Source organism: Epinephelus lanceolatus, chromosome 10, assembly GCF_041903045.1.
Source record: "Epinephelus lanceolatus isolate andai-2023 chromosome 10, ASM4190304v1, whole genome shotgun sequence".
Lineage (NCBI taxonomy): Eukaryota > Metazoa > Chordata > Actinopteri > Perciformes > Serranidae > Epinephelus > Epinephelus lanceolatus.
In genome coordinates, this window is record NC_135743.1 from 20,070,467 (window position 1) to 20,088,832 (window position 18,366).

At 43.9% G+C, this 18,366-nt stretch overlaps 1 long non-coding RNA gene across 1 annotated transcript; it reads left to right on the forward strand.

The window, feature by feature from the left end:
• Positions 1-1,038: 1,038 nt before the first annotated feature.
• On the forward strand, positions 1,039-10,913 carry LOC144464510 (uncharacterized). The gene is made up of 2 exons (XR_013492206.1): positions 1,039-1,306; positions 5,074-10,913. It is a non-coding gene; the product is annotated as an uncharacterized LOC144464510 (long non-coding RNA).
• Positions 10,914-18,366: the final 7,453 nt, after the last annotated feature.

Here is an 18,366-nt window from a genome sequence, read left to right on the forward strand (position 1 = left end):
TTGCAAATAACCACGTGGGGGAGTACGGGGATCTTTTTGAAGGGTTGCCCCCCCCCCCCCCCCCCCCCCCCCCATCCCACCTCCACCCCCCCACCCCAACATACACACATGCACTTACAAACACGCACCCGTGCACCTTTATAATAGGTCACTGATGATTATAGCGCTCCTCATTTTAAATAGATTATAAGGCGCGATGCTCCAGCTCCTGCAGCCACCCACACAACGAGAGGCGTGCAAATAAGCACTATGTGATGTATCTGTGAATGCTGCCTGTAAATGTGTGACAAATCTGAAAGCATTTGCTCTATTTCAAAGCCTCCGCGTATGTCATTTATTTGTATTGTCTCGGTAATTTTCAATGTTGTATGATCTCATCATCACCACCCACTTAGTTATGATAGGCCAAGATACTCTCCCTCTCTGTCACATACACACTCTTTCCTTCTTTCCACACACCCCCTCCACACACACACACACGCGCACGCACGCACACGCTCAGGTGACAGATATTATACACAGTTTACTCACTGTCTTATTTTGGGTTCCTGAACGCAGCAGTGCAGATGTTACTGAGGGTTAATGCCACATCTGATCATAATCTTTTATAATTTATCATAAAACAATCTAATTTGATTTTTACATGACATTATATCCTCTCTGACAAGCTGCTGCAGCTCTTCTAGATTTTCCCTGGAAATTTAGATTTAACGCGATTCAAAAAAACTAAATAAATATATTTTTCATATATATATATTTTTTTATATCATTTACCTCTCGAAGCATTTTACTAAGCAGCAACTTGGAGAGAGAAACCTTGTGTTTCTTCCTCCTGGCTCCCTCCTCACTACCTCTCCCGGTTGATCTGATTATTTTTCCCTTCACGTTTTGTCCCAATAGCAAATTACCAATTCTATGAATTGCAAAGCAGCCTCAGAGACGCTGAGGGGTAGAGAGAGGGGGGGAGATGCGAAGATTGAAAGGGATCTTTGCAAACACAATCACGTTCTTAAATGGAAATGCGGGGCTTTAAACAAATCTTACATCTCTCCCGTTCCATTCGCCTAAAACTCTGCAATCAGGCACATGTTCCACTCCTTCTAAAACAGGAGCTTTTTGGGAGGTTTTTCAGGCGCAACAGTCTCATTTTAATCATTTACCTGAAAGCAATGTTTTGCCTGTTTTTATCTATCTCCGCCGCGTTTGTTTGTTTGTTGTCATCTTCCCCCATGCGACTATTCTCTGTCTATTTACAGGACGACTCAACGCTAGTGTTCATTTTAATCCGGGACTACATGACTAAAAGGTAAGTTGTCTCCTTTCTGCTGTGACCGCGTCCTTGCTGTACTCTTGTCTCCTGCGTTAACAATGTAGCGTGTGTGTGTGTGGAAAATGTTGTCGGGGTCACAGGTGCTCGTCATCATCTCTTGAAAGGCGTGGTTTTTGTCCACCCATCCTTTATATATTTATTTGAGATGAGTGGGAGACAATCCGCGCGAGTTATCCGTGTGTCATTTTAGGGCGATTTATTAAGTGTCAGAGTCAGATTTGGAGATATATGGTGATGTTTTCAGTGCTGTGCAGCTTTTATCCGCGGTATTTGTGATATGTCTCATTTTAAGAAACACTTGTGATGATTAATATGTCACGTTTTGCAAACATTTTTTTTCCTTAAACAATAATTTGCATGCAATTCTACTATAAAATTGACTGAACTATAATACCATCGCCCCACATATACACATATTTTTTAAACAAAGCATTATTTATTATGATTAAAGTAGATAGAATAAATCCTATAAGATGTAAAAAAAAAATAAGACAATGCCTCTCCAACTCGTTAATGGGAAACCCCAGCCAGGAATTTCTTATCGTCAGTGTCTTCAACTCCTGGGAGACCTCAGTGGCTGTGTGTCACTGCTATAAGCGACCCGAGCTCCATGCAGCTCTCAGTTAATGAAGATGCGTTAGCCATTCACTCATTCTTGTCTCCCAGTCTATAAAAAGCAGTGGTTTCTCTGCCACACAGACCCAGTCTTGTGCTTTGCCATGCCAGCGAGGAGCTGCTGGAAAAAAAGAAAGATCCAGATGCTTTGGCCCTCTTTTGTAAAGAATATGGCCTTGTGTGCGCTGAGGTGCATTTTTGCCAGGACGCACTAGGTTTCCATGGTGCGCCCGATGAAAGGCATCACACAGAACTTAGTGGTGAATGACAGGCCGTACAGGAAAAGAGCGGCTGGAAATGAACACGATATGATGGATTTTTAAAAATATGAGGGAGGAGGGGGGGAAAAAGAAAGAGATTGCGACGCGCACTCAGAATGAACCGCAGGGATGAGTGTGGAGGAAGTTGGGTGACCCCTTTACCAGAAATAAGTGTGTGCACAAGTCTGCTCTTTGTATCACCCTGAAGACACATTTCTCTGATTTATTCCTCACTTTCTCTGCACTGTCTTTCCTGTCATGTCCTGACATAATGTGAACATGACAAAACTTAGACTCTAAGAATTATAACATGGACAGCACTATGAACACGATGCTCCTGCTGCATGGCCAAACATAACTTGCGTACTTTATTTTTTGGAGACCATGTTTAACTGGATGTAGGGAGTGTGTTTCCGTGCAGCTGTAATTGAAGGGTTTATTTATTAGAGTGAGGGGCCTTTTCTTTTTTCAGTCAGTCACGTGTTAATCTCCAGTCTGCTTAATATGCAGCCGTTATTGTGAGGACGCACCTCAGCCAATAGGACACATTTCAATTAAACAACTTTCCATCTTTGCAACACAGATGAGATGCGATAAATAAAGAGAATTGTGAAATTATGTCACAGCATTTCCTCTACACATGCATTGATAAAATAATGCATAAAATAAAATGGTGACATTAATGATAAAGCAATTAAAAATAACCCAAACTCCATTTTAAGACATGAATCAGACATTTTAAAAGCGAAAAGTACAATTTTTAGAGCAGGTTATTTTAGTCCTCAGCCCCCAAGGATATAAATATGCAAACACTTAATTTGGAAATAAACTTTAAACTAATCAGCGGGTTTTTATTTCCACAGGTGTACCTGAAATAACACGCTCACATTCTTAAAACGGCCTCGGCCTCATATTAGATGTTAAATACGAGTCTCCCTCAATTCCAGGGGGAACATTTCGACCTGCCACCAGCTATGTTTAGATTTTAAAATTCATGTGATGTACCCCCCCAACTACAGCGAGTAGAATAATATCCACCAACTCACTCAATCAGATAATTGTATTTCGTTTCCAGGTTTTTTTTTTGTTTTTTTTTTGATAGACATGCGTAATAGGCACTAAATATGCAATAGCAAAAAAAAAGAAAAAAAAACCCTGTTTGCCCATCCATTTTGAAGACCAAATCGTCCCGTGCTTTTCAGGTAACTTTTTTCCCTTTCTTTTTTGGCTAATGAACTTGGGCTATTCTGCCAGCATCCCCCTGAGAATGCGACAGGGGGAAACGCTTCTCTTGTGGTAAAAGGTGCGAGTTTCTTCCTCTATCTCTCGGCTAATTAGGCGGGGTCTGAACGCGCCAGAATGAATATTCATGAATGGCACCAGCGCGCAATTAGTAGTGGAGAGAGTTCCCAACTTCAATCCCCAAACAACGCAGCTTGCAGAGGAATGGGGGTACCGGTCCCCCCTACTCCATGTGTCTCTGCTTCTGCTCAAGCACTCTTTGAGCCCTCACTTATACTGTCAACTCTTATCAGCCAGTCTCCTGCTCCCACTTTCAAAGCAGCCACCAACATAAGTGATTTGTCCACTTCATGTAAATCTCCATGTTGGGAATAACAGCTAATCCAATTAGATTTCTCAATAACTTCTGAGGGGACCAAAACAGATATTTCATGTGTCAGTTGAGGGTTTAGTGTTCTTTGGAGTCACTTTATGACGAATGAAGAAAATCAAATACAAAATTTCTACATGTAGAAGATTTTAAAACATGTCACTGATGTGTGTCTAAGATGAGACTGAAGATCCACACAAGCGTGCACATGCAGAGACACAACCGCCTAATGACGCATATCATCCAACAACACACAATTTCATAAGCATCAAACCTCACTATTACAAATCCAGTGAATTGCCAATGGCCCCTGGTGCACCCATCTGCTGCCATCCCCTAAAGCCTCCCTCTACCTGCCTTGTGGTTTGTGTGTCACGCCGGTGTGAGCCTTAGCCCGTGTGGCTGACTGCCTGTCCGTCCGCCCACCGAGGACCCACAATCCTCTGCTTTGAATTCAAGGTGATTCTTATCCCCGACCCCCTCCTGGCCCAGCGCGTTTGCCTCTTGCCTCCATAAAGATGTGTTTATGTATGTATGTATGTGCAGAGGGGAACACGGGGAGGTTTTTCAAGGGTTGGGGGGAGATAAGCAGAGGAATTTGAGGCCGGTGAATATGGATGGGGTCCCTGCTTTTAGAGAGCACCGCTGATAGAGAGGTAAACAGCTCCTGGCCAGGAGAAGGAGGACGGGGGAGAGGTAGAGGGGGTGGTGGGGGGTGGTTGATGCATGCACTGGCATACATTTGAGGCCTAACTCCATATCCCTCTCTCTCTGTTATTCACTCACCATCTCTGAGGACTATCTGTCATTATTCCTTCACCTTATTCTGTTGTTATATTGTCGAGTTTTTTGCTTGTGGACAGTCTTGTGGATTTCGACAATGAGGTTCCATTATCAATACACGGAGAGCGAGGGTGTTGGCAGGCCGGATTTCAGGCTCAGAAGTTTTTGGTTTCTCAGTGCTGATGCTGCGCTTTTAAGAACGGTAGAATCAGAGCAGATTACAGGTTACAGGTGGCATTGTTTTTGTGCATCATTACTAGTGCCAGGCGTGTTAAAAGTCACCATTACTGTTACGATCATCACCGTCCTCACTGAGCATCAACCACATTTCTAACAATCCTGCCTACAACTCCTTCTCCTCTCCTCTGTCCTCTCATTAAGATGATGACAAGACCGCCAACATGATGATCTTTAGACTTCTGACCCTCTCTGCTTTTCTTTCTCTCTATTCCTGTCTTCTCTTCTCCTGACAGATCCTGCGAGGCTGAACGTCTGGCCAACAAGAAGGCCACGACCCAACAGGACACAGCAGGAGTGAGTCGACGTGTCTCACACATATTGTCACAATGTGCGTGTGTGTATGTGCAAACATGTTGCCTGGTATGGAGAGTCTGTTGATAATGACTCTGCTAGGTCCACTCCATCTTTGTCCTTTTATTTTGGAGTTGAGTTTGAACAAGCATGGCTTTACGTGCATGTGCGTGCGTGTGCGTGTGTGTGTGTGTGTGTGTGTGCGTGAGAGTGAGAGAGAGAGGGAGACAGACAGAATCCTATACTCACTTACAGTATGTAGACAACATGTTGTCACTGTTGCAACTTTATTTTTGGTTGAACTCCACTTAGGTCTTTTCTTTTTCATCCTTCAATATTTGGAGAATGAAATATTTAAAAGAAGGTTTTTGTAAACCAAAAAATGCGTGTCCATTTAGCAAAAACAGTCCCACAGTTACCCAAGTTATCACCTGACAAAGCCACACTGTGATCAGTTTGTAGCACGAGAGCACACATGACGTCTGTTTTACGTTTTTAAAGTACAATTTGGGGCATTTTCCTGCCTTTATTAAGGATCTGAAAGTTGAGAGATGACAGGAAACAAGGGGCAGGAAATTGGGAATGACATGCAACAAAGGGCCCCAGTCAGATTTAAACCGAGGAAGTGGCAGCTCATGGTTAGCGTCTTAACCTCTGCGCCAGAGGGGTGCTGATTTCCGTTTTAGCAGTTTTAGCTGCAGCGGAATTAAACGCTGAATAAAGTTAACTTTATGTGGTGAAGAACATCTTCTTTGCATTCGGCTAATTCGGAGTAGTTGTTTTGTTCCACAGGTAAGCCCTCTCAGGCCCTGACTTTACTTTGGAGCAGCTGCTTAGTTTTATCCCACTTGATTGCTCTCTTGGCCACGACACAACACAGCTACTCTCTCTCGCGCGCGCGCACACACACTCCAGACACACACACTCCAAAGAACTTCCACGCTAAGGCCCCAACGCAAAGTTATTAATGAGCTGTTTAATTTTAATTAGATAGTAATTCATGTTAATGCCTGCTTAATGGAGCCAAATAATTCCCCTCGGTCACTCGGGGTCTTTATGCTTCGTTTACCAGCCCCTGCAGTTATTCTCCGGCTTTTGTTTTTATATTACATTTCCAAGTCTTTTTTTTTTTTCCAAGCAGTGAGTGAATGATGAAACAGTAAAAACAGGAAACATATGGGGTGAGTGAAGCGTGTGAGTGTGTGTGTGTGAAACAGTGTCAGTGTGTATCAGTGGGAGTGAAAGCTAGTATTCATATGTTTCTGTTCTTTTTATTTATGTTTCATTTTTATTTAAGTGCTTGTTTAATCAAATGGGTTTTTGTCCGTGATTGTATGTCTGCATGTGTGAAAAGTTAAAATACACACACGCGCGCACACACACACACACACACACACACACACACACACACACACTGGCTCTCTTAATACACAGGCCACTACAGTAAATGCCTTAAGTCAGACCAAAGAAAAGGTCAAACTCAGTATTGAACGCTAAGCAGGGTTAAACCCTCAGGTTGAAGTGCAGGTACCAAGACATTTGCACGAGAGAGGTCGTGACCTTTTTGTCCAGGCCAGACCTCAAGGTAAATTGCCGCTGCCTCTTGTCACGTGTGCATCCACCATGCTGCAGCTTACCTAGAGGAAGCATTTGTTCGAGACTCCCCCCTTGAGGTTCAAACATGGGTAAGGCTGTGTAGGAGTGACCACAGTGGGTCGGACCACTGTGCGTGTGTGTGTGTGAGGAGGAGCGGAGGGGTCAGTGCTGTTGTAGTCTGTCTCGGTTCTGTCTGGGTGCCTCGGCTCTAACAGAGCACTAAGCTGAGTGGTTGAATTGAGTTAGTGGCTACAGACAGGCTTTTAATTGTTGATTGACCAGTCTGAGTGCTTCCTGGGCTGGGGTCATTGCAGAGAGCAGGCGGGGAGGTCCCCAGGCCCCAGCGGCAATTTCAGCCACACACACCCAAGTGCCGCGGAGGGGCGGAAAGAGATGGAGAGGTACAAAGGTACTTAGGACACGGCGAGGGGGGTTTGGATAAGAGACTTCAGAAAGTTAGAAAATTTGTTGTGCTTTATTTCTTTTTTCTACATGAAGTTTGATCTCGGGATTTACAAGGACTGTGCGACTCAAGCAAACAGAGACGCGTACTGGCGACAGCGCTACAGTCGCTGTGAGCAGAGCGGGCCTTGAGGTCCACAGATTAGCAAATTCAATGTTTACTCCTCCACAAAATCTCCGCTCCTTCATCTGTTTGACAATTACAAATTTACTTTGTACCCGTTCCATTCACTCCTGTGCCCCTGCACACCCTCCCTCTTTATCCTCTCTTCTTTCTCCCCCTCTCAACCCTCTTTCCTCTAATTCTGCACGGGGCCACAAAAGCCCATTCTGCTGTTTTAGCGGGTTAGCTCTTCTCTTCTCTCCTCTCCTCCCCTCTTCTCCTTCTCCTCCTCCTCCTCCTCCTCCTCCTCCTCCTCCTCTCAGCTCACAGCAGGTGCCCGTCCTCGGCTAACATTTGTTATCTCTAATCCTGCAGGTTCGGCGCACAAAAAGAGCGTAGTAAACTCTCTCTCAGACCTAATCCCACCACTCCTTTTTTGATGGCGCTCCCCTCGCCCTCCTCTTCTCTTTTCTCCCTTCACTATCTCTCTTTTAGGCTGCTGGGGGGACACTCGACTTCTCTGATTGCCACATAGCTTTTTATCACCATGGCCTTCAATTTGGGGGGCAGCTGTTGGTGGTGGGGGTGTCCTTTTTCCCCCCCACGTTCTTTATACCTCCAATTCCAACTCTCTTTTTCCTTTCTCTCTCCCTCTGTCTCCTTTTTTTGCCCCCTTCTCCCTCTCTCTCTCTGTATCATTTACAGTCATTTTCTGGCAATTAAAATGGAGCGCTGCTGCAGGATTTTCGCCTGCAGTGCAACACTACAGTGCTGATGAATAATTCTTCACCCTGCAAACTGGAAAGCTAGCCTTTCTTTCATGTCGGCCCTTTGTTGATTTACCATTAAAACTTACTGCACCGTGCTATGAGTGGAGGGCCCGGCTCTGCGGGAACTAACAAAAAGCAAAAAATGAGGATGAAGCAGATATGTGTACATATGCTTTAGGGTCATTTTTTTTTTCCTTCAGCCTAGGATGAGGAAGTCTCTGAGTTACGTGTGTGAGTCATATTTATTTGTGTTTATGGTTTAGATTTATGGCGCAAGAGCCATTTTATTTATGTCCACTGTCTCGTTCTGTGCCACTTAGGTTTTATGTTAATTCTTCTTATCAACGGTTTTCATTATGGGGCTTAGCTGTATTGTGTGAGTGATTAGACGGTCATTCATCTCTGTTTCTCTTCCTCGCACACACTGACACACACTCAAACACTCTCTGTCTTTCTCCCTCTATCACACACACTGCGAGCAGTGACTGATGTGTGGATGGAGTGTGTGGGGTGCTCAGGCTGCAGAGGTGGGGTGGTGTTGGCAGTATGTTAAATGATGCGAGTCTCCAGGCTGGCCCTGCTCGCCACTGTTTTTTGCTTTGAGTATTTTAGTTTAGGAGAACAAGTTTATTGTCACAGGAAAATTAAAGCTTAAGTGTCAAAATAATAAATAAAACTGACAATAAAATAAATAGACATGAGGAAATAAAGGCAGACTGATCAGCCATCACAAAGATTCTAAACTCTACGTACTTATATCCTGTATTTAATAGACCCTGCTGTAACTCCGTCAAAATTAGTCCAAGTTGCAGTTTTGAACTTGTTACTTAGAGCACCACTGTTAATACTGAATCACCGTTTCTTTGGATACTGCTCTCACTGGAGCATAATTATCATTTGTTACAAAAAAAAAAAAAAACTAAACTAATAAGTGCAAGTTCACATTTTCCTGACAAGTGACCACTTGCAAATTTGCAAATATTTACTGTCCTGTCTGGAAAATTTACAAAATAGATTTGATTTTGTTTTTGAACAGCTTTATACAAACTACGCAGGAAGCAGTGCTGCGTTTTTAAAGAGCTGTGGAAAGTCTAAAAGAGGCAAAAGGTGTTTGCGTCCCATCTTTAACTAGCAGCCAAGGTATCTTTTAAAAAAGCACTGGCATAATGTGTCACTAAACTTAAACGTAAATTTATTTGTCTGAATTAAGAGAATAAGTGCTGCTGCAACATCTTTTTCCTACCACTAGGGGCACCAGATAAACAGCATCAGTGTGTGTTTTTTTTGTCTTGTTTGTTTGATATCACTTAAATTGATTTAGATCCAATACCAAGTCATAGGAAGTCTAGAATCACCAATATTGATACCAATTCTGATACGTTTTTATTAATAAAAGCAGCCAGTGTGCTATCATGTAGGGGAGACCCATGTGTCATTTATGAGGTGAAAGCATCTTTAATAGGCTACTTTTAAATACATTTTAAATTCACTTTTCTTCTTATTCTTACCATTCTCTATTAATTTATTAATCACATGCATTATAAAACAAAAAAACAATTGTTTTAACGCTATTAAATACTGGAATGGAAATGTTCAGTACTAATAAGGTGAATTCTGCATGATTGCACATGACAGTGACAGAGAAACACTAATAAATCAATTGTATTTTGGTACAGATCCTATGAACACCAGTATTGACACTCAGAACAAGACTTAGTATTAATACCGCCCGCCTCTAGATACTATCCGCAACCTTCAGTTTGCTTTTTGAGCAAGTTACCTCTTCTCTCCTCCCATAGCAGCAGGTTAAAATCATTTAATAAAAGAGGAGTGTAGCTGGAGAGAAGTTTGTCCACTTTAATAATTATAATGAATGAACCGGTCGTCTGAAAGAGAAACAGGGAGAAGTTTAAAGAGCTTTAACCCTGGCTGGAGGGGTTGAATTAGGGCTTTCCTGCCATATCATCTGGCTCAGTAGTTATCTCCCAGTCAGTTATATGGGCTTCAACATATTGAACAGCAAATATGAACATGCGCTCACTTGGATCCAGTGACAGGCACACACATGAGCAAGCAAACACTCAGACACACACGTACACACACACACACACACACACACACACAGCAGCAAAGTAAACAAACAAACACTCTAAACACGCTATTTTTCACACTGTCACACTCACATGGACACAGTCACGCGCTGAAGAGATAATGGTGGCCAGAGGCGGTCTTAGTGCTCTCTCTCTCCCTCTCTTTCTCTCTCCCTCTCTCCCTCCATGTCTCTGAGGCAGAAAGCGTGCTCCGGTCCTCACTGTCTGTTAGATTTGATCACCATCACCCAGCTGCAACGGACAGTGCACAGCTCAGCTCAGCTGACGGTTCATTGGCACACGCACACATACGCACACACACACACAGCTACTGTGCCAGAGGATATTACATGCAGTGTCTGACACCTCTAAATAACTGTTTACTCTGTGTTTGTGTGTGTGTGTGTGTGTGTGTGTGTGTGTGTGTGTGTGTGTGTGTGTGTGTCTGTGCATGTGTGTTTGCCTTTGCATCCTATTTGTCTGTATGGTTGCCTCCCCTTCCATGACCGTGCGTGTGCATGTGTGTGTGTGTGTGTGTGTGTGAGGCAACAACAGGCCTGTGAAATGTATCCAAAATGATCATCACCCATTCCTTGCCTCTACATGGCTGTCTCCATCATTAACATAGGCAGCATGTAATTCCTTGAAGTACAACTGCTCATTTGAATTGACAATTTCCTCATCTTATGTATAAGCAAGTGAAGTATAATTGTACTGTGTAATGATTAAGCAAAATAATCTAAATAAAAAATGTGAATGAATTCCCGTCTGACGTTTTTCTTTTTAGCGGTCTGGCATTTCTTTAAACATGATGTGTTGGTGTGAACATAAAGGTAAAACACATTCATTTATCATTCACACACACACACAAGCTCAGGCAGTGTTTTATAAAGCTGGGGCAGACAAGCTGTGTATGCATGTGTGTGTTTGTGGGTGTGTGTGCCTGCGTGCACACATGTGCATACATGTATCTCTGTCTGTCTGCAAAGAGGTTTTAATAAGACAGAAAAGAGGGGGTACAGTAAATCCTAAATCTAAGCACGCCCATCTTAGAGACCCGAGGGTGCCACGCTATGATTGACAGGCCTCCTTTCACTGGCGCTGTCGGACGGGGGACGGATTATGGCTGTCTCGCCCTAAAGGGCCATTGTGGCTCCACGTCTCCCAGCTGCTTCACCATGCACCCCTCTCCACAACCAAGGAGGGGCCCTTGTCAGTGTGTCTGCGTGTTAGGGGTGATGTGTTGTGCGTGGCATGGGTGCGCTTGACCTTCTGTTTTAATTCTCTGATCTGTTAAAATAAGAGGACGTTAGCATTTAGTCAGGAGTTTTGTTTGTTTTGTTTCATTGCTAATTTTATTATCATAAGACTGTTAAGAACATGTGTTAAGCAACTTTTAAATCCTGACAAACTGAATAACTTTGGAGTTCAACTTCACTCAGAGAGGTTTAACGGGTTAGGTCTTCTATCACATAAAATCATTTTCAGCCTTTAATATTAAAAAGTAATGCCTAAAGTGCTGTTCCATGATGTCAGTCCTCTTTTCAGAAGTCCGTTCCAGTAGTTTTGACAACAGGCAAAAAAAATTAAAAGAAATAAATAAACTTACTATGGATGATGGATGATCACTGCATTTTTAACCTAACTGCACATATTTGAGAGATCTCTGGGTTTTGACACTTGGCTTTAAAATGCTTCGACTCATCTACTTCTGCATCAGAATTCAGCAATTGCTTTATTTTTAAGTCCCCATGTCGTCACATGACCCACTAAAGTAATGTTTGCAGGGGCAGGTGACGCTAACATGGCAATAAAACCCAGGTGTGGTGCTGCAGTCGCCCGCAGCTCTGTCTCCACTCTGATGTGGATCGCAGGGCCCTTAGATCCAGACTTGTAAAGCACAACAGCCTTAAGTTTAAAGCCTTTAACCTCGTCATCGCTGTGATTGATGGCACCAGTTAAACTGGTTTTGTTCCCTCTTTAAAAGCAGAGACGCTTTTAAAACGGTGAACTGACCCTGCTCATAATTGGAGGCTTGTAACATCTTCTCTCTGTGTTCTTGGTTTCAACTTTGAGTTAAAGACATGACTGGATTTTTATGTTGGCAGAAGATTTGAATGTACTGAGTAGCTGTTTTTTTTAATCAAAAATGTAATAAATTCTTGAAATAAATTATTATTGCTATATAATGGTGTGTCTGTGTGTGTCTGTGTGTGTGTGTGTGTGTGTGTGTGTGTGTGTGTGTGTGAAAAAGAGAGAGAGAGGGAGGAAAAAAAGAGTGCACTACATGCGAATACATGCCAGTAATATGACCTTTCCAACCTTTCTGCTGCTTCCCTGGGGTTTCCCATCCGTTTCCAAAGAGGCTTGTGGGGAGTGCCCATCATGGGGGATCCTTCTGGGTTATGAGACCCCTGGCGTGGATGCGGGGCAGGGCAGGCTGGCACTGCAGCAGCACTGGCACAGAGCTTTGCCAGGAATGGGAATGCCAGAGGCCTGCCACACTCCTGCTCAGAACCTCCCAGGCAATTAGACCGCTGTGGTGGTGAGCCGCCGTCTGAGCTGTGAAGCAGAGGAAGAGTAAACAGGACCAGCGATTAGCAACATATGACCGTTTGCATTTACACTATGTCTGACATCTGTTACTCGACTGAGTGTAAACAGACATGTTGTTCCAGGTTAAAGTGAGCATACTGTTAACATGCACCCCTGCTATACTTTTAAGCATTTTGCTCTCAAAGTGTGCGCAACATGAGAAGTCCTTGGAAGAGGAGCCTTGATTTGATATGTGCAAAGGGTGAAAAAAGTTGCCCTCCTTCTATCCATGTCCCTGTCACCCCAGCGGAAAAAGGAGTGGATTGCTCTCACTCTCACTGTCTCTCTTCCTTTCTCTCCTCTCCATTTCTCTGTCTGATGAAAGAGGAGCTATGATCGCTTCGACAACAAAGGGCCCAGCCGCCTGTGTTTGGATGAGGCTCTCCTTTCTTCTCTCCTTCCTCCTCCTCCTCTATCTATCTCTTCTAACCCCCTCTGATCTCACTTACTCTCTCTTTCCTCCATGCCCCCCCTCCCACTCCCACCCCTCTCTTCCCCTTACCCTCTCCCTCCCTTCCTGCTCTATCTCTCGCTGCCTGATGCCACTCACTGGTGTTGCTCCTCCGTTCTTCGTTAGGGCCTCAGCGATACAATCAGGGGACGGAATTAAAAATCAGAAAGTGTCCTTGTCGAAGAGACACCCCGGATGGCGCACTTTGATGTCTTCTCGGAAATTTGAAATTCATATGTTGTCACACTTCATTTTATTCCCTCTCTCTCTCTCTCTCCCTCACCCTCACTCACTCTTTCTCCTTCTGCTTTCTCCTTTTCTTCGTCTTCCTCCTCCTCTTCTCCGTCAAGTGCCATCATGTACTATTCAGTTAGAAAGACAGAAACGTGGGGAAGCGAGAAAAACGTAAAATGCATTGAACAAGTGTTTCTGAAAGCCCTTTCTTGTCTTTTATTTTTCATGTTTTGACTTTGTGAAGAAGGCGGGAAGATATAATGAATCATTTAATTTTCTTTTGATTGTAGGTCCTGGGGTGCGTGGGCTTAGAGGTAGATGACAGGGAGTAAGGGACCACAGGACGGGGTAGAAATGTGGCGGCGGGCCACTTTGATGCCATTTCAGAACCCGCCGCCAAGTCAAAGCTATTTGACAGAGTGAGGAAAAGTGTGGCTGCCACACACTCTGTAGCGCGCGCACACACACACACACACACACACACACATTCACATAGACTCTGGCAGAAACCCTTGCCTGGTCCCCAGCGAAAACAAATAAATGCACATGCTGCACGAGTTTGTTCTCCGCCCATGATTTCCTCAAACCTTCAAAATGAAAGACAGGAGTTTGGACGTAATCCTGTTAGGATTTCAATAAGGGAAACATCAAAACATGTTAATGTTCCTCTGAATAGCGTGTGAGTCACTGTGTGAGTGTGTGTGAACACATTGTTGAGACTCTGAAGGAATTCCTCTTGTAAGAAGTGTGGAAGAATTATTACTCTTGAGTCAATGACATTAATAAACAGTAGCCATCCAAAGGAAATCTCAGGAGCTGGATTTGGAAATGACACATTTCTGGACACATTTCTCATTCTTGTCTTGAAGAAAATGAGGGGGCACATCACTGGGTCCTTGATGGTCCCTCCCAAGACAGTTACAAATGGGCATGAAGGTGGGGTGGCGAGGGCCGGGGATTGGGTAAGGGGTGGGGGGAAGGTGGATGAGCAGGACAGGGATGGAGACGGGGATGGGGAGTCCCACTGGTCCACTATACCCCAGATTCATCATTAATCACTCCTGCTGAGCCCCTCAGACCCTCCCACTCCTCCTTACCACCCCTGTCTTCCACCTATAAGACCCACTCCCCAAGGTGGTGGCAACCCATCCCTCCTGCCCCCCCACTCCCATCATCAACACCACCCGCAACACTCGCCCCTCCTCAAGACAACAATTTCTGTTATCTAGCACCTTCGGGAAAGTCACCCTTCTTTGTCTCCACCTCTCTTTCTCTCTGTTTATATGTCTCTTTTCCCCCCGTCCTCCTTTCCCCTCACTCACTCTCCATCTGTGTCTTTTCCCCCCCTCACTACTTTTTGCTCTCTCCTCTTCGTTTTCTCTTTCTCTCTTTGTGACAAATGGGTTTTAATAAAACCTGACAGAGCGATGAAATTAAAGGAGTGCATCCCATGGCCAGCTATAGCTCCAGCCTGAGCGTGGCACTGACATATTTAAAACAGGGCCTTAATTCAGTAGCCTGCCCGTGTCTTACATCACCGGGGCTCCTCAGTGTTATCGGAATCATTATTACTGCCTACACTGTATTGTTGTTGTAGCAAAAAAAAAAAAAATCACAGTTACAACTGACACCAGAGGAGACAAGCATTTAGCAGCTCCTTCGTCCTTGTGCCAACAGTGACCCCTATAAAACAGTTTATTCCATTGACCCTATTAGCAGATATTAGGCCCCATCTCCCATGTTGCCTCATTACAGCGCTGGATCATAAAAAAAAAGGGGGTAGGGACGGAGGAGGTGGTCAGAGACAGAAAGCGAGTGCGCGTCTTTTCCGAGGGAACCCTTCCATAAGGAATAACTGACATGGAGGATTTACCCACGCCTCTGCAGCTCTCGCTCAACGTTAGAAAGCATTGTTTTGTTGGATTACAGGGTTAGGAGAGGAACCTAATCCCCTAATTTTTAATCTCTCCTGATTCCAGAGGGATGCATAAGAGACTGGGGGGCTTCCCTGACACAGCTTGGGTAGGTGGGTTACAGAGAAGGGGGGGCTGGGGGAGGGGTGAAGGCATAAAAGAAGAGGGGAGGTTTCTTAACAAAGGGCATATGATATTATTGGTGGGGCATGGCTCTATTGCTTTGAGACACTGCAAAGACAACATGAAGAATCTTTAAATGTAGCAACAGAGGCCATTTTAGTGAGAAAACTTCCATAAACTCTTTAATTTTAGGATGCTAAAAAGTACTAGGAAAGTTCACAAACTTATAATATCTAAAGTAAAATCAAGAGTAAAAAGATAGCAGCTTACGAGTCCCTTGTAACAGAAATAATTCCAATCCTATTTGTAGGCTGTGCACTACACAACATTCAAAATCGTCCTGTGTCAGTGATAACATATCCTTCTCCCAAAACATTTCTGCTTTGTCATTTCATACCCTCACCACCATGTGTCTGGGTGTGTGGATAATTTCTCAGACAGCTTACAGTGACAGGCTTTTGGGACGGAGGGATAAGTTGTCTGGGAGCTCATCCCCATAATCTGTGAAGGATATACAGGGTCTCCCCAGGCGGAATACAGGGACTGTTCACCTGCAGCATTAGCTAAATAAGATTAGGAGCTGGACTGGAACCCAAACACTCGCTGTGGGCGGAAATATATATATGAGTATATACAAAATCACATAGGGGAAATTTGTTTGAAAATTTCTAAGCTGAAAACACAGTTAACACCTTTTGCAATGGGAATTTCAAAATCCAGTTGATGCACAAAAACGTATGAGGGGAAAGAGAGGACATCAAACCTCAAACTGGGTTCAACTGAAGGCCTCTTTCAAATGTAAAGTTAGCTATGGAGCTGGCGGGAAGCAGAGCAGGAGGGATGGAAACAGGGATGGAGAAGGGAGGGTGGTCGCGGCAGACACAGGGAGTTAGAAATCATTGCGTGCATTGACGAAGTAACCTTGGGCGGCTTCCAGCATGACTGAGAGAGTGAGTGAGCGACGGGGTCTTGGAGCGGGGCCAAGTCGAGCCTTTTGTGCCAGCAGCCGCCACATTCCAATCAGCCACGGATATTTATACTCCGGGCCTAATTGAAAGGTTGGCTTGTGAACCATCTGCATGCACCCACACTCCAACTCCCCCTTCAACACACACATACACCCGCGCACAGACAGACACTCTCCTTAGTGCTTTACTACCGCAGACACAGCCGGCTTTGACCCACAGAAGAGGGAGGCCAGACATGCTGCATCTGTGATGGCTATCATCCCAACAGGCCGAAAATGCAAAGAGTGACTTATGGCAAAAGTGTTTCTGCCAAAGGTTAAATTCAAAATTTGTTTCTGGTTCTTGATATTTACTTCTCTTTACCAGAATTATGTGAAAAGATGCTGGTACATGAAGTTGTCATTTCCTTGGGCCACATACGACATTTACTTGCTTTAAAATAACAGCTGCAACAAACTGTGCTCCTCAAGTGGTTGTAATTACATGCAAACAATAACCCCAACATTACATGTCAAGTATCCTATGTCCCTTTCAGTTCATTTTCTAACAGCATACGGCAGATAGGCATGGGAACTTGACTTTTTATCTAGTGGTAATTTCTACAAAGTGAGCCAACAAACCTGTAGTCAGTAATATTGTGCAGCTGAGGGAGTCTGGCAGTTGATAAAAGGAACTCAGTACCAGTGTGAGATAAATGACTTGATGATTGATTACTGCCTAAAGCAGAAAAATGAGCAAAGCACAAAACCAGCCAGTGACGTTTGTGTAATGAACATTTTTCTCACAGTACTTCCTCTCAATCACACAGTGGCTGGGTGTTAAGGGTCGCTGTATGTCAGGTGAATCTAATAGGAAATTTGTGTTTAAAAAAATAAAGGGTAATTGTCTTTTAAGGGGAACAACACCATTTTTTAAAATTCATAAATGTTATTTCTATGGTCGAAGACAGTCCAAAGATACTAGTAAAAACAAACAGCTTTCTCCCAAATGCTGAAAGTCAAATTTGTGATGTTGATGACTGTATACTGTATATCTTGCTATATGTACTCTAATAAATAAATTACTCTGAAGTAATACAAACTGTCTACCTCTTCTTTGAACGTCTTCCCCACAAACTTTCCCAGCAGTCACAGTCTGACACATGCATTTCATTTAGTTGAGAAGTTGTGAATATGCATAAGGCACTGGAACTTTACCTGTAATAGCTGTGTGAGGCAATAATATTTTTCAGGTAACCATGACAAAATGAAGAGCTCATCCCTGTGTGGTGAAGACCTAAAGCCAAAAACAAGTCATGTTAGCAGATTGTAAACTGATGATATCTGAATGAATCCAGCATTAATCTGTCACACCGACGATCATAAATAAAATCACTGGTTTCAAATCTAGCCAGCGTTCACCTAACTGCTTATCTTCACTTTAAATCTAATCGGAAAATCTGAACTACAAGTTTAACCGACTGACTAACCACACGCCAGACAGCAAGCCAAAGTCAGGACTCCAGGGAGCTATGGAAGAGTGAAACACAAATATCAGACTTCTGTTTCACAACCACTGAAATGCACCACAGACTCATGGGATTGGGTAACTAAACCCACTGATTAATGCACAATTAGTGCTGTGTTGTGTCAGTTAACAGGATGGGCTGATGGAGTTTGCAGCAATGGTGAGGAGTGTGTTAAAGCTCTCGGCGGGCATCCAGCTGGCCCTTCGCTCATCTCTGGGACGTGCTAGGCTTCCTCTGCCAGCTGGCACTGGAACACACCGCCATGTTCATTCATGACAGGCATCTCCAAAAACTTGTGAAAAACCTGGTGATTCTTGAATGCTCCTTTCACAAGACGCTTTCAAAAGAGGTGGAAAATAGAAAAAAAGAAAGAAAGAACACCTTTTCATGTGTTCTAAGCCAAGGACATTTGGGGCAACTCAG